Source organism: Haliotis cracherodii, unplaced genomic scaffold, assembly GCF_022045235.1.
Source record: "Haliotis cracherodii isolate W230 unplaced genomic scaffold, xgHalCrac1.p SCAF_19, whole genome shotgun sequence".
Lineage (NCBI taxonomy): Eukaryota > Metazoa > Mollusca > Gastropoda > Lepetellida > Haliotidae > Haliotis > Haliotis cracherodii.
The window spans coordinates 7,245,613-7,257,995 of NW_027266274.1; the positions used below are offsets into that span (position 1 = coordinate 7,245,613).

At 43.9% G+C, this 12,383-nt stretch overlaps 1 protein-coding gene across 2 annotated transcripts in view; it reads left to right on the plus strand.

Annotated features, from left to right (window-relative positions):
• LOC139466722 (lactadherin-like) overlaps positions 1-12,383 on the plus strand; it is a 275,034-nt gene that overhangs the window by 155,277 nt on the left and 107,374 nt on the right. For both annotated transcript variants that reach the window (XM_071248368.1, XM_071248369.1), the window contains one exon: positions 671-738. The gene's annotated coding sequence lies outside the window, so the exon portion shown is untranslated. The remainder of the gene's footprint in view (positions 1-670; positions 739-12,383) is intronic.

Genomic DNA, 12,383 nt, shown 5'->3' on the forward strand with positions numbered 1-12,383 from the left:
ACGTTATGCACCGAGTGGTGTAACCGGTGTACACACAAATCGTGACGTTGTAATAAAAAGTTCTGTATTGGCGTTACGCCACGACACGTACTGCACTCTTTAATCTGTATAACCTCCACCCGAGGGGACCCGGGGAAGAATAGGTCCCCAACACTCTATTGCTGGTCGTAAGAGGCGACTAATTGGGTCGGGTGGTCGGGATCGGTGACTTGGCCCTTGTCGTTTTTTCATAAAATCAACCAAAGAGAAACTTTTTAAATTACTTTTTGACGGATTGAAGGATCAGTGGTCGAAATAAAAGTAAATATATCATTTAAAAAATGATATTTTAAAAGTACTGGGGAATGAAAAAAAAAAAGAAAGGAAGAAAACTCGAATTTTAGTAATAAGAAAAGGTGTTATTTTTTCTATGAGCAACACGAATATGTTTTTTGTTTCTGAATTTTTGCACCAAAAATAATCATCTTATTTGGCACTTATTTTGGGTCGGGGGTCCGTAAATTAAGTAATTAAAAACATACCCCTACCTGGATAATGCTATACATGATCTCTAAGAGCATGATCTAGGGCTCTTTACACTGGAGTATACAGTCATTAGCCTTGCATCGCATCAAAAATAGATCTCATAGTTACTTTACCATTATCCTCATATAATATTTGTGTTTTTCAGATTTCATCACTGACTTGCACCGGATACAGAGGAGGGAAGGCTCTAGACATCCACGTGGGCAGCATATGGTAAGCTCCTTGTTTTTAATCCCAACTGCCTTAAATGATTCCAGTGTCGCCAGTCGGGCCTGGATTGTAGGGAAATAACTTTATATTTTCCTTCCAACAGATCGTATAACACATTGTATTTCCCAGGCGGCTGGTGACGTCACACGCCGGGGCAGCACGTGCTCCCATTGTTCCCGTCTATTGGATACAGTGTATAATCTTGTGTGTAAACATGCGCAGTGGTGTCGCCGGCGTAGGGTTGACTGCGAGTCGTAACTCGGTATTACAGCGTGACCCAGGGTCGTAGGTCAGCTATTAGACGCTACTTGGGTGTCGATATTGAAGGGTAGTGGGGCAGAGAGTTGGGCGTTACTCTCGGATTTACGTGAGGAGAAAAATATGCGTGGTAATATTCAAAAAGCATTTGAGGTGAGCGTTGTTGGGCTGGGCTCTGAGTTTCCCGCTGCTAATAGCGAGACACATGTGGTGCACGTCGGCTATCAGGGGTAGGTCTGTGTTTAAGAATCAATTGTGTGAGTATTATAAGTATTCCAACTGTGAGTGAGTGGGTTTAATCTACTGGCAGTTTAAACAGTATATCTGTTACATGACGTGTCAGCATCATGCATAAAAACTCTCTGGCTTGGTTGATGCATGTCATCGTATCCCAATTGCGTGGATGGATGCTCATGATGTCTGGTCCAGACTCGATTATTTACAGACCGCCGCCATGTAGCCGGAATATTGCTGAGTGTGACGTTAACAAGTGCAACAAACAAACAAACAAACAAACAAATCATGCAGAAATAATGCAGGTCTTAGACGTCTACTACAATGGTGAAACCAACAAGTACAAGCATGATGAATTGTTTGATAGGCATTACTTAGACGTTGACGGGTGACAAAGTAGAGACAATTATTTGCTTGACAACGGTATAAGGATCTATACCGAAACGTCGGTACAGTAAATAAAGTTGTTATCCATAAATCGTCCCTATTTTGTCATATGCATGGTGCTGACGAACAACCAAGACGTATTATCAGGATTAATCTGGGATTCCAACACGCATGATCAAAGAATCTTTCACGCCCAAGGAACCCTTCTCTTTCATCGCATAAACACGCACACGCACACGCACACACGCACACACACACACACACACACACACACACATACACACACCAACACCCGCCCACCCACACCATTGCAATTTTATTTGAGAAAGATCAGATCCATTTGCAGAGCTGTTCTTTAAATGATAACATGAACAACTTTTCCAGTATGAATTTGTAAGTATGAGAAAGTATGGATGAGGATTTCATCTTCATCCTGACCTTGAATTGTGTCCAGTAGTGATTAGCGCCGCTTTTACAAATAATTATGATAAAAATAATAATCATCATCATCATCATCGCCACAGGAATCACAGTGTACCCATGATGGTATCAAACCCGTGTCTTGTTGGCAAGGGCGAACACACGTACCTTTTGGGCCACCCTGTCTTGGGAGACATTATAACACTGCTCGCACCTGTTGTTTTTAGAGGACCCAGTTCGCCGTGTCACTCAACTGTGCTTCAGTGATATCGCAAAGGGAATACGGTGCAAGTATGGAAGGTCAGTGGTGTTACCCGCCCTTCTTCGTCGAAACCACATGTAAATTTATGTGATTGACTCCAGGTCCTTGTCACAGTTTGAGGGTTTGGGCGTGTACGTAAGACACGTCGTAAAAGAAACGTCGTAAATAGCGATGCGGAAGTCAGCGTATAAAACGAGTTTCCACCCCTGTCAATCACGTGACGGAATTGTGATGCCGGCGTCTTTTCGTGACAGCTTCAGTCTGTAATCACAACAGACATGCGCAGTGGGGCATCAGGTGTTGCTGATGTGACCATTTGCAACGTCGTCCCTGGTGTCATCATTCAAGTTGACACGGAACTTTCACTGATTGTTGGTATATCTTTACGACAAACAGTGGTCCTGCCATTTCTTGAACAAAACTGAAGACAAGCCAGTACATTTTGTCCATGGCTTGCTCTTATTCCTTATCGTTGATTACATCGGGGTTTTTTCCCACAGTTTTAGACAATGATTTACGTGCTGACCACTACCAACACAACGAGGTACTGACCACTACCCCACGCCCCTAACGACGCACTGACCACTACCCCCAAACTCCCTAAAGACGCACTGACCACTACCCCCAACCTCCCTAACGACGCACTGACCACTATCCCACCTCCCTAACGACGCACTGACCACTACCACCAACCTCCCTAACGACGCACTGACCACTACCACCAACCTCCTTAACGACGCACTGACCACTACCCCCACCCTTCCTAACGGCGCACTGACCACTACCCCACCTCCCTAACGACGCACTGACCACTATCCCACCTCCATAACGACGCACTGACCACTACCACCAACCTCCCAAACGACGCACAGACCACTACCCCCAACCTCCTTAACGACGCACTGACCACTACTCCACCTCCTTAACGACGCACTGACCACTACCCAATCTCCCTATCTATGTACTAACCACTACCCCACCGCCCTATCTACGTACTGACCACTAACCCGACGCCCTATCTACGAACTAACCACTACCCAATCTCCCTATATACGTACTGACCACTACCCCACCTCCCTATCTATGTACTGACCACTACCCCATCTCCCTATCTACGTACTGACCACTACATCATCTCCCTATCTACGTACTGACCACTACCCAACCTCCCTACGTACTGACCAGTACCCCACCTCCCTATCTACGTACTGACCAGTACCCCACCTCCCTACGTACTGACCACTACCCCACCTCGCTACGTTCTGACCACTACCCCACCTCCCTACGTACTGACCACTACCCCACCCCCCTCTCTATGTACTGACCACTACCCCATCTCCCTATCTACGTACTGACCACTACATCATCTCCCTATCTACGTACTGACCACTACCCAACCTCCCTACGTACTGACCAGTACCCCACCTCCCTATCTACGTACTGACCACTACCCCACCTCCCTACGTACTGACCACTACCCCACCTCCCTACGTACTGACCACTACCCAATCTCCCTATCTACGTACTGACCACTACCCCATCTCCCTATCTACGTACTGACCACTACATCATCTCCCTATGTATGTACTGACCACTACCCCATCTCCCTACGTACTGACCACTACCCCACCTCCCTACGCACTGACCACTACCCTACCTCCCTACGTACTGACCACTACATCATCTCCCTATCTATGTACTGACCACTACCCCATCTCCCTATCTACGCACTGACCACTACCCCACCTCCCTACGTACTGACCACTACATCATCTCCCTATCTACGTACTGACCACTACCCCATCTCCCCACGTACTGACCACTACCCCACCTCCCTACGCACTGACCACTACCCCACCTCCCTACGTACTGACCACTACATCATCTCCCTATCTACGTACTGACCACTACATCATCTCCCTATCTATGTACTGACCACTACCCCATCTCCCTATCTACGTACTGACCACTACATCATCTCCCTATCTACGTACTGACCACTACCCCACCTCCCTATCTACGTACTGACCACTACCACTACCCAACCACTACCCCACCTCCCTATCTACGTACTGACCACTACCCCACCTCCCTATCTATGTACTGACCTATACCCCACCTCCCTATGTACTGACCACTACCCCACCTCCCTCTCTACGTACTGACCACTACATCATCTCCCTATCTACGTACTGACCACTACCCCACCTTCCTATCTACATACTGACCACTACACCACCTCCCTATCTACATACTGACCACTACACCACCTCCCTACGTACTGACCCTACCCCAACTCTCTATCTACGTACTGACCACTACCCCGTCTCCCTATCTACGTACTGACCACTACCCCATCTCCCTATCTACGTACTGACCACTACATCATCTCCCTATCTACGTACTGACCACTACCCCACCTCCCTACGCACTGACCACTACCCCACCTCTATACGTACTGACCACTACCCCATTTCCCTATCTACGTACTGACCACTACCCCATCTCCCTACGTACTGACCACTACCCCACCTCCCTACGTACTCACCACTACCCCATCTCCCTACGTACTGACAACTACCCAACCTCCCTACATACTGACAACTACCCAACCTCCCTACGTACTCACCACCACCCCATCTCCCTATCTACGTACTGATCACTACCCCGTCTGCCTATCTACGTACTGATCATTACGTCACCTCCCTATCTACGTACTGACCACTACCCCATCTCCCTATCTACGTACTGATCATTACATCACCTCCCTATCTACGTACTGATCATTACATCACCTCCCTATCTACGTACTCACCTCTACCCCATCTCCCTATCTACGTACTGATCATTACATCACCTCCCTATCTACGTACTGATCATTACATCACCTCCCTATCTACGTACTCACCACTACCCCATCTCCCTATCTACGTACTGATCATTACATCACCTCCCTATCTACGTACTGACCACTACCCCACCTCCCTACGTACTGACAACTACCCAACCTCCCTACGTACTCACCACCACCCCATCTCCCTATCTACGTACTGATCACTACCCCGTCTGCCTATCTACGTACTGACCACTACCTAACCTCCCTGTCTACGTTCTGATCACTACCCCACCTTCCTATCTACGTACTCACCACCACCCCATCTCCCTATCTACGTACTGATCACTACCCCGTCTGCCTATCTACGTACTGACCACTACCTAACCTCCCTGTCTACGCACTGACCACTACCCCACTTCTCCACCTAGCAAAAACATGCTTGACTGCCTCACAGTACCTCAGTAACCTATAGATGCATTACGCACCATAGAGCCTCGTTATAACACTGATAATAAAGTGATACGCTGAACACCCAATGACGTTTTCTGCAGGCCCGCTACAGTCTGCATTTTATACAGCCCAATAATCCCTAAACAACCACGTTAATCCACAGCTCCTCCCTATGACAATCACTGTTGATAATTTAACACTTTGTTACATATTGTATTATGTCGACTCACACTTCAACCGGGCTAAGAGGTGAAGGGGTTAAAACCTCATCTCATCTCCCAGCGTCAAGACGTCATGGCGGACACATGAGCGCGATACTGTTACCTACAATTTTCAACGTTTAGCGGGATTTTCAGCGTAATAAGGTATTAGAAGTGCCCCAACGTTGTAAGGCATTGTGACATACTCTGTCCCACTAAGAGGCGACTGTATTTCGGCGGCACAGACGCAAGAAACGTGATCCGCCGTCGTGGAGGCTAAACCTACATTCCGTCTGCTCCCGCGATGGCTTTGAAAGGCATCTATGCAAATTGATACCTGCATTTTTAACACAATATAATCATCAAAGGGCTTAAGGATACTCTGCCTTTGACCTGTAAATCTCCTTAATCCAAGTGCTTGTAAAAAAATCCGATATGTGGTTATTAAAGGATGGCAAGAGCATGAGCATACAGTAAACTACGGTTATAACGAACTCAAAGGGACTATTTTTAGTTCGTTATAACCGTAGTTCGTTATAAGCAAATATACAGCACAACTGCACAAATTATCGGGACCAGAAAACTAAGTTCGTTATATCTGTCATTTCGTTATAAGCGTATTCGTTATAACCGTAGTTTACTGAATGTCAAGTTATAGTTTTATCTTTTGGAGTGAGTGAGGGAGAGGTATGAGTGAGGGAGTCCATGGGGACCACGTGACATGTTGGGTATCAGTATTCATACTGAGCTCGCGGCTTTTTAAACTGAATCACAGGAGAAGGAATGGGAGGTTGTCTTGTGGGGTGGTCTTGTGGGTAGGGGTAACCACGTGGTTAACCCTTTCGCTCGTCACGGGTTCGATTCCTCACATAGGATTATTGCTTATAAAGATGGAACAACACATCATTACACGACTCTCAGTGTAGACGGTGATCACAGAAAGTGTCAGTGTCCGTATTAATTTGATCACGCAAAAGTCACAACTCTCCTGAAATCAGCGTTTGTTTAATGTCCTTGAAGAAACATAAAACATCGACGCCAGGGAATAACCAAATGAGCGTAAGAGACAAAATAGCGGGTAAAATTGTGTGAACCAGGTGTTATTTATTCATAACGTGTATTTGAAGCAGTGTCATAAAAGTGAGTGAGTGAGTGTTCCAAACAGTATTCTAGGAACATAATCGGGGCGAACCGGGATTTGAACCCACAATCACAGGTTTCTGGCGTGCCCGTGCCCCAGTGTCTTAAAAGGTGTTTGCACAATATACATTCAGATGAGTGTAAGATAACTCCTCTCGCTGTTTTACTGTTTCAAACATTTACGGTAAACGTGGGTTATGGGTTAACGTCGCATTAGGCCACATTCCAACAATATCACAGCGAGCGCACCAGAAATGGGCTTCACACATATAACCCGTCAGGGGAATCGAACCCGGATCTTCGGTGTGACGAGTGAACACTTTAACCACAAGGCTACCCTACAGCCCCTTTTACGCATGTACCATATGTTCGAACCGAGGTTTATTTAGTAGAAAAATCATGATTTTATTACAGGGGATGTGGTTGTATCGGTAAAATTATGATGTTCTGATGAAGAATTTGAAGAATTCGTACCGAATGGAATGTAGACATGCCTAGTTATGGAGTAAGACACAGCACTGGTTGAACCCTGATGACGTCAAACTGACACCAGTGTAGCAAAAAACGACATTAATGCGATCAATAATGAATAGGAAAACTGCAGTGAATCAATATGTTGACAAAACAGTGTTAAGGTACATTATTATTCATGTAATAAGCTAATTTCGGTTAAACTTGAATGATTTTCAAGGGCTTGTTATATAGTTTATACATTAAACCCCCAGGGTGTCGGTAAAGGAAGAAAAAATGAACGCATGAAATCAAATAGTTAACGTAACCTTAATATCACGTGACACAGTTTGTCACATGACGTTACCGGAAGTCACGTGACAGGCAGGCATGTTTGCGAGTCGGTAGGTATTCTGTTCCAGGGTACCGTAGGACTCGACTCTCGAACATCACCGCCTAACATGTTAATTATTACAGTCAGTTTTTTTAGGGGGCAAAAGTATTTATTAAACGATTAGTTGAGGTATGACAGACATTTGCACCAGAAGAAAAGCAATTATCACGTTCGACTTGGACAGGATAACGCCATTGTAAGTTACACTCGACGACACCGAACTGATGAATGGCCACGGATCTTACGCTTAGAAAGATTCCTCTGTAAGATTTTTTTAACTTGAAAAAATGTGGAAAAAACATCTTAATCAGCTTTGAAGGCTGACATGACGGAATGCCAATCTATTTCCGTCAAAGTCTACATGCCGCTTACTTTCTCCATGTGTATTCCCTTTAACGCATCTGTGTTGCACAACGTTCCGCCCATCTGTGTAAGAAATTTGCTTTTGAATTCAAAAAATGTCTCTACATCCTTGAAGACAATTTTCTGCTGTCGTGCTCCACAATCTTGACAATTCATTGCCCGTTGATCACCCACATAACACCTACATGTCAACTGCGCATGTGTGCACCCGCTTCACAGTCGTAAAATGGCGGCTGCCGCTGACGTATGACCGACGTAACTGGGACAGCCCGTGGAGTCATATTCAACCCTTGTCTGTTGACGGAACGACAGGCTATCTCCCTTTTGTCTTCGGCCTTTAACTCTCCAACACTGCCTGAACTTGTGCGACCCCTACATGATAATGAAACGAACTGCGGCGACGGGCGTGATGCTCTGTGTGGAGATTGGACAATAAACTGGATTGTATTTTACCGTAACATACCATAGTCCGTTTGACTGATGGTTTTAAAAAAAATTCTTTTATACTTGGTGTTTGAGAAAACACTTTCAAACTGCCACATTTTAAGAGGCGCTTTGACTTAAATAAACAACTGCAGTCTGAAGCTGTGACGTGAACAAAAGCAACGGTTTGCTCTTCTCGACAGAGATCGTTTGGAATGAATTAGAAGGCATGTGTTGAGCGCACCGTTATTAGTTGGGAACGTAGAGAATGATTTCATGGCAATATCAAATAGATTTATCCCTGGAATGACCGAAGAATGATATCTATGACTGCTACATGTGCAAATACCGGTTCCAGGTATAGATAGCACCACTGTTGAAACCATTGGAAAACACCGGTAGTTTTATTTGGTTTCATGGCCATACCAGCTCTGAGTTCGTCTCCGTTGCCTTAAATAATAACAGAAACCCGAGGTTTGTCCTCATGCTATTGATGCCCGATTTTCTTCAGGGCGATTAAAAATATGTGTTCTTGTCCGGTTAAATTCCGGATCTTTGAACATAAAAACTTCCGGATTTTAAAAGAACAGAGTTATCTTTCCTTGCCCCAATTTTTTTTAGATTAAATCAGTTTTCGTGTACTGAGAAAAAAGGAAGAATTTATTTTAAAATAAGCTGAAGAGAAATATGTTTTGAGGGATAATTATAACATTGGAATGTAAATTTGTGTCATGTGAAAGGATGTATCACCATGGTTGATTACTTCATAGCAACGTGAAGCTAAAACCGAACTATCGTGTGAACGCTGGACCACAACCGATATATTATGAATCACACATGTAGGTATATATATATATTCAATACGGATGATACCAATTAAACTGTTAAGAGGAATAAGCCATTCATTGCTTCAATGCAGGAACTCACGATCTTCACAGATCTCGAATCACGACACACCTGCACGACGCATGGTGCAGTTATTCATTAATCAATAGTCTCACCTGACGAGAAGCAAGGCAGACCAACGTTCACACAGACAGGTAGATTGACAGGTGTGCTACATAATTACATGTTCAGGTAAACAAATTCAATTATGCAGGCAAATAATTGAATGTAATTGATTTTTATTCGGAATTTAACTGTAAAATAATCCGATGGTATCGTTCTAAGTAAATTATGAATTTATGTATTTTAGCTGTTTATAATTATTATTGTGAACTCATCCGATGCATTCTTTTGTTAGCTATATAGACAGGGAAGACAAATATTTACTTCCTTTTTCCGGCAACATAAGTTCATCTTTAGGGATAGAGATTAGGATTAAGATTAGGAATAATTTAGTAAAACACATTGCTAGATTAACATATATTCCCTGAAATAGAGCTATGTATACTGCAGAAAAATGTTAGGGATTATAAATATTTGTGGATATGTGTTTTTGTCGTGAAGACTGAACACCCAATTTCACAAAAAAATATCCCGAAAACTACACGAAGCCCCTTGGTTCAAGGCGTTACATGCAGCGGTGTGTCCTAGACTCTGATAGTCTATGATGATACATAATATTGATATAAGCATACAACTGCATGTAAAGCCCCAGTGATCTGGGAGATTCAGATCCATCAAAATCATACATTTTCAAAGACTATCTTTTAGTCATGGTTCAGGGTCTTGAGGCAGACAACGATGTGTCCCTAAATTAGCTACCGTGATCTAAACAAGGACGGATCCAGCATTTTTAAAAAGGAAGTGTCCAAATTATCAAATTCCTCGCTCATTTTCAAAGGGAGGGATGGAGCGGGCCCGGACCTCCTGAACCACCCTCGGGATCCTTCTATGGGTCGTGGTTCGAATCCTAGATTCGACCTGAATATGATCCAGTGCTCTTGGATTTCCCCAAGTGGTTAATATCCACAACTTACGTCAGTTCTCCCACATTAAGCTGACAGCTGATACACAACAGGTCATAGCTTCCTCATCTCAGCGTCTATTATTTGGCTTATCTGAAGCAGGACACTTGATTTCATTACTACTGATAAGCAATCAATATTTTCATTTATTCAAATATCAAAGCATCTTCAAACTGACAATGATAAATTAAACATATAACTGTAGGATTGTGTAACTGGGATCATTATTCTGCGGCCCCGCCACGCAGGTATAGACCCAGTCTGCAGTTTCTGACAAAATTCAGATTAGTTTTTATTACGAAACGCACCTAATTTCATACATACAAAATCAGGTGTTTGATAGTGTTATCTAATATTGCGAATGATTTGGTTTCGAGTCTAATGTAATGAACCATTAATGCGTATTTCAAGGTTTTATTGCATATCGCCCGACTGTTTGACGATGCACGGCGGGAGATCGGAATTCCGACTATGTCAGCGCTTGCAATTATCAGGTACACAATTTATCTAGCAAGAGCGAAATGACATTATCATTTTCCGGATTAGCAATTAAATCCATATTTTTAAATTTATGTATAAATAATCGCTGTTAATGGTGTCCTTATCACACATTGATGCTATTGGGCAGGGATCATGTGTAATATTTGTTGCATCGGGTATTGTACCAGCGTTATTTTTATGTGTATCCTTCGTTTAGTCATGACACGTTGAAGCAAGTTCCTTGGACTCGTTCACCTCCCTGTCCCCTGGATGGCGCTTCTGGTAGGACAGGATTGGATAGAAACTCGAAAACATCGCGAGTGTCAGTGATCATTAGACATGCGTGTGTTTGGGGCTCGTGCAACCCGTTCCCGGAGACACGAGGGTGTTGTAATTAACTGTACTTCAATCAGGACATAGAGAAACATGGAGGCTGTCTACATACCTTGTCAGTACGACCACTTCCGGAGACATGAGGGTCTTACCTGTGTTCTGTGTGGGTGAGTGAGTGAGTGGAGGGGTAGTTGAGGTGTGTGTGTGCGTGTGTGTGTGTGTGTGTGTGTGTGTGTGATTAACTGTACTTCAGTCAGGACATAGAGAAACATGGAGGCTGTCTACATACCTTGTCAGTACGACCACTTCCGGAGACATGAGGGTCTTACCTGTGTTCTGTGTGGGTGAGTGAGTAAATGAGTGAGTGGAGGGGTAGTTGAGGTGTGTGTGTGCGTGTACGTGTGCGTGTGCGTGTGCGTGTGTGTGTGTAATTAACTGTACTTCAATGAGGAAATAGAGAAACATGGAGGCTGTCTACATACCTTGTCAGTACGACCACTTCCGGAGACATGAGGGTCTTACCTGTGTTCTGTGTGGGTGAGTGAGCGAGTGGACGGGTAGTTGGGATGTGTGTGTGTGTGTGTGTGGAGGGGGTGGGTGGGGGTGTACTTAACTGCTCTTCAATGAAAAATGAGGAACATGATGAAGGAATGTCTTACAAAGGCAACTGTAAAACTCTTAAAGAAATCCATCAAAATCGATAAATCATAAAAAAATATTGGTTGATATTTGTCTCATATATTGTGATTGCCTAAAAGTGAATTTGTTGCTTCTACATTCGTTTTATCTCTTCCGATCTCTCTTCAATTATTTCAACGTCACCGTATTCACAACTATATATCATTTCCCCCAGAAACGTAAATACATCTATGCCCTGACCCAAATATCCTTGAAATAATACGTCCACGAATATACCAAAGATTATCTAAACAATTTGAGGTGGCAAAACAATTAATTCCCAATAATGTCTATTCAAACATCAACCCTGCTGTCGGGCCTCATCTGAACTCGCTCATCACCGAACTTGCTGCCCAACGAATTGGCGCGAACACCAAGTTCCAGTACCCACATACATTTCAGTGATAAAAGTCGGAATCAAAACACAGCA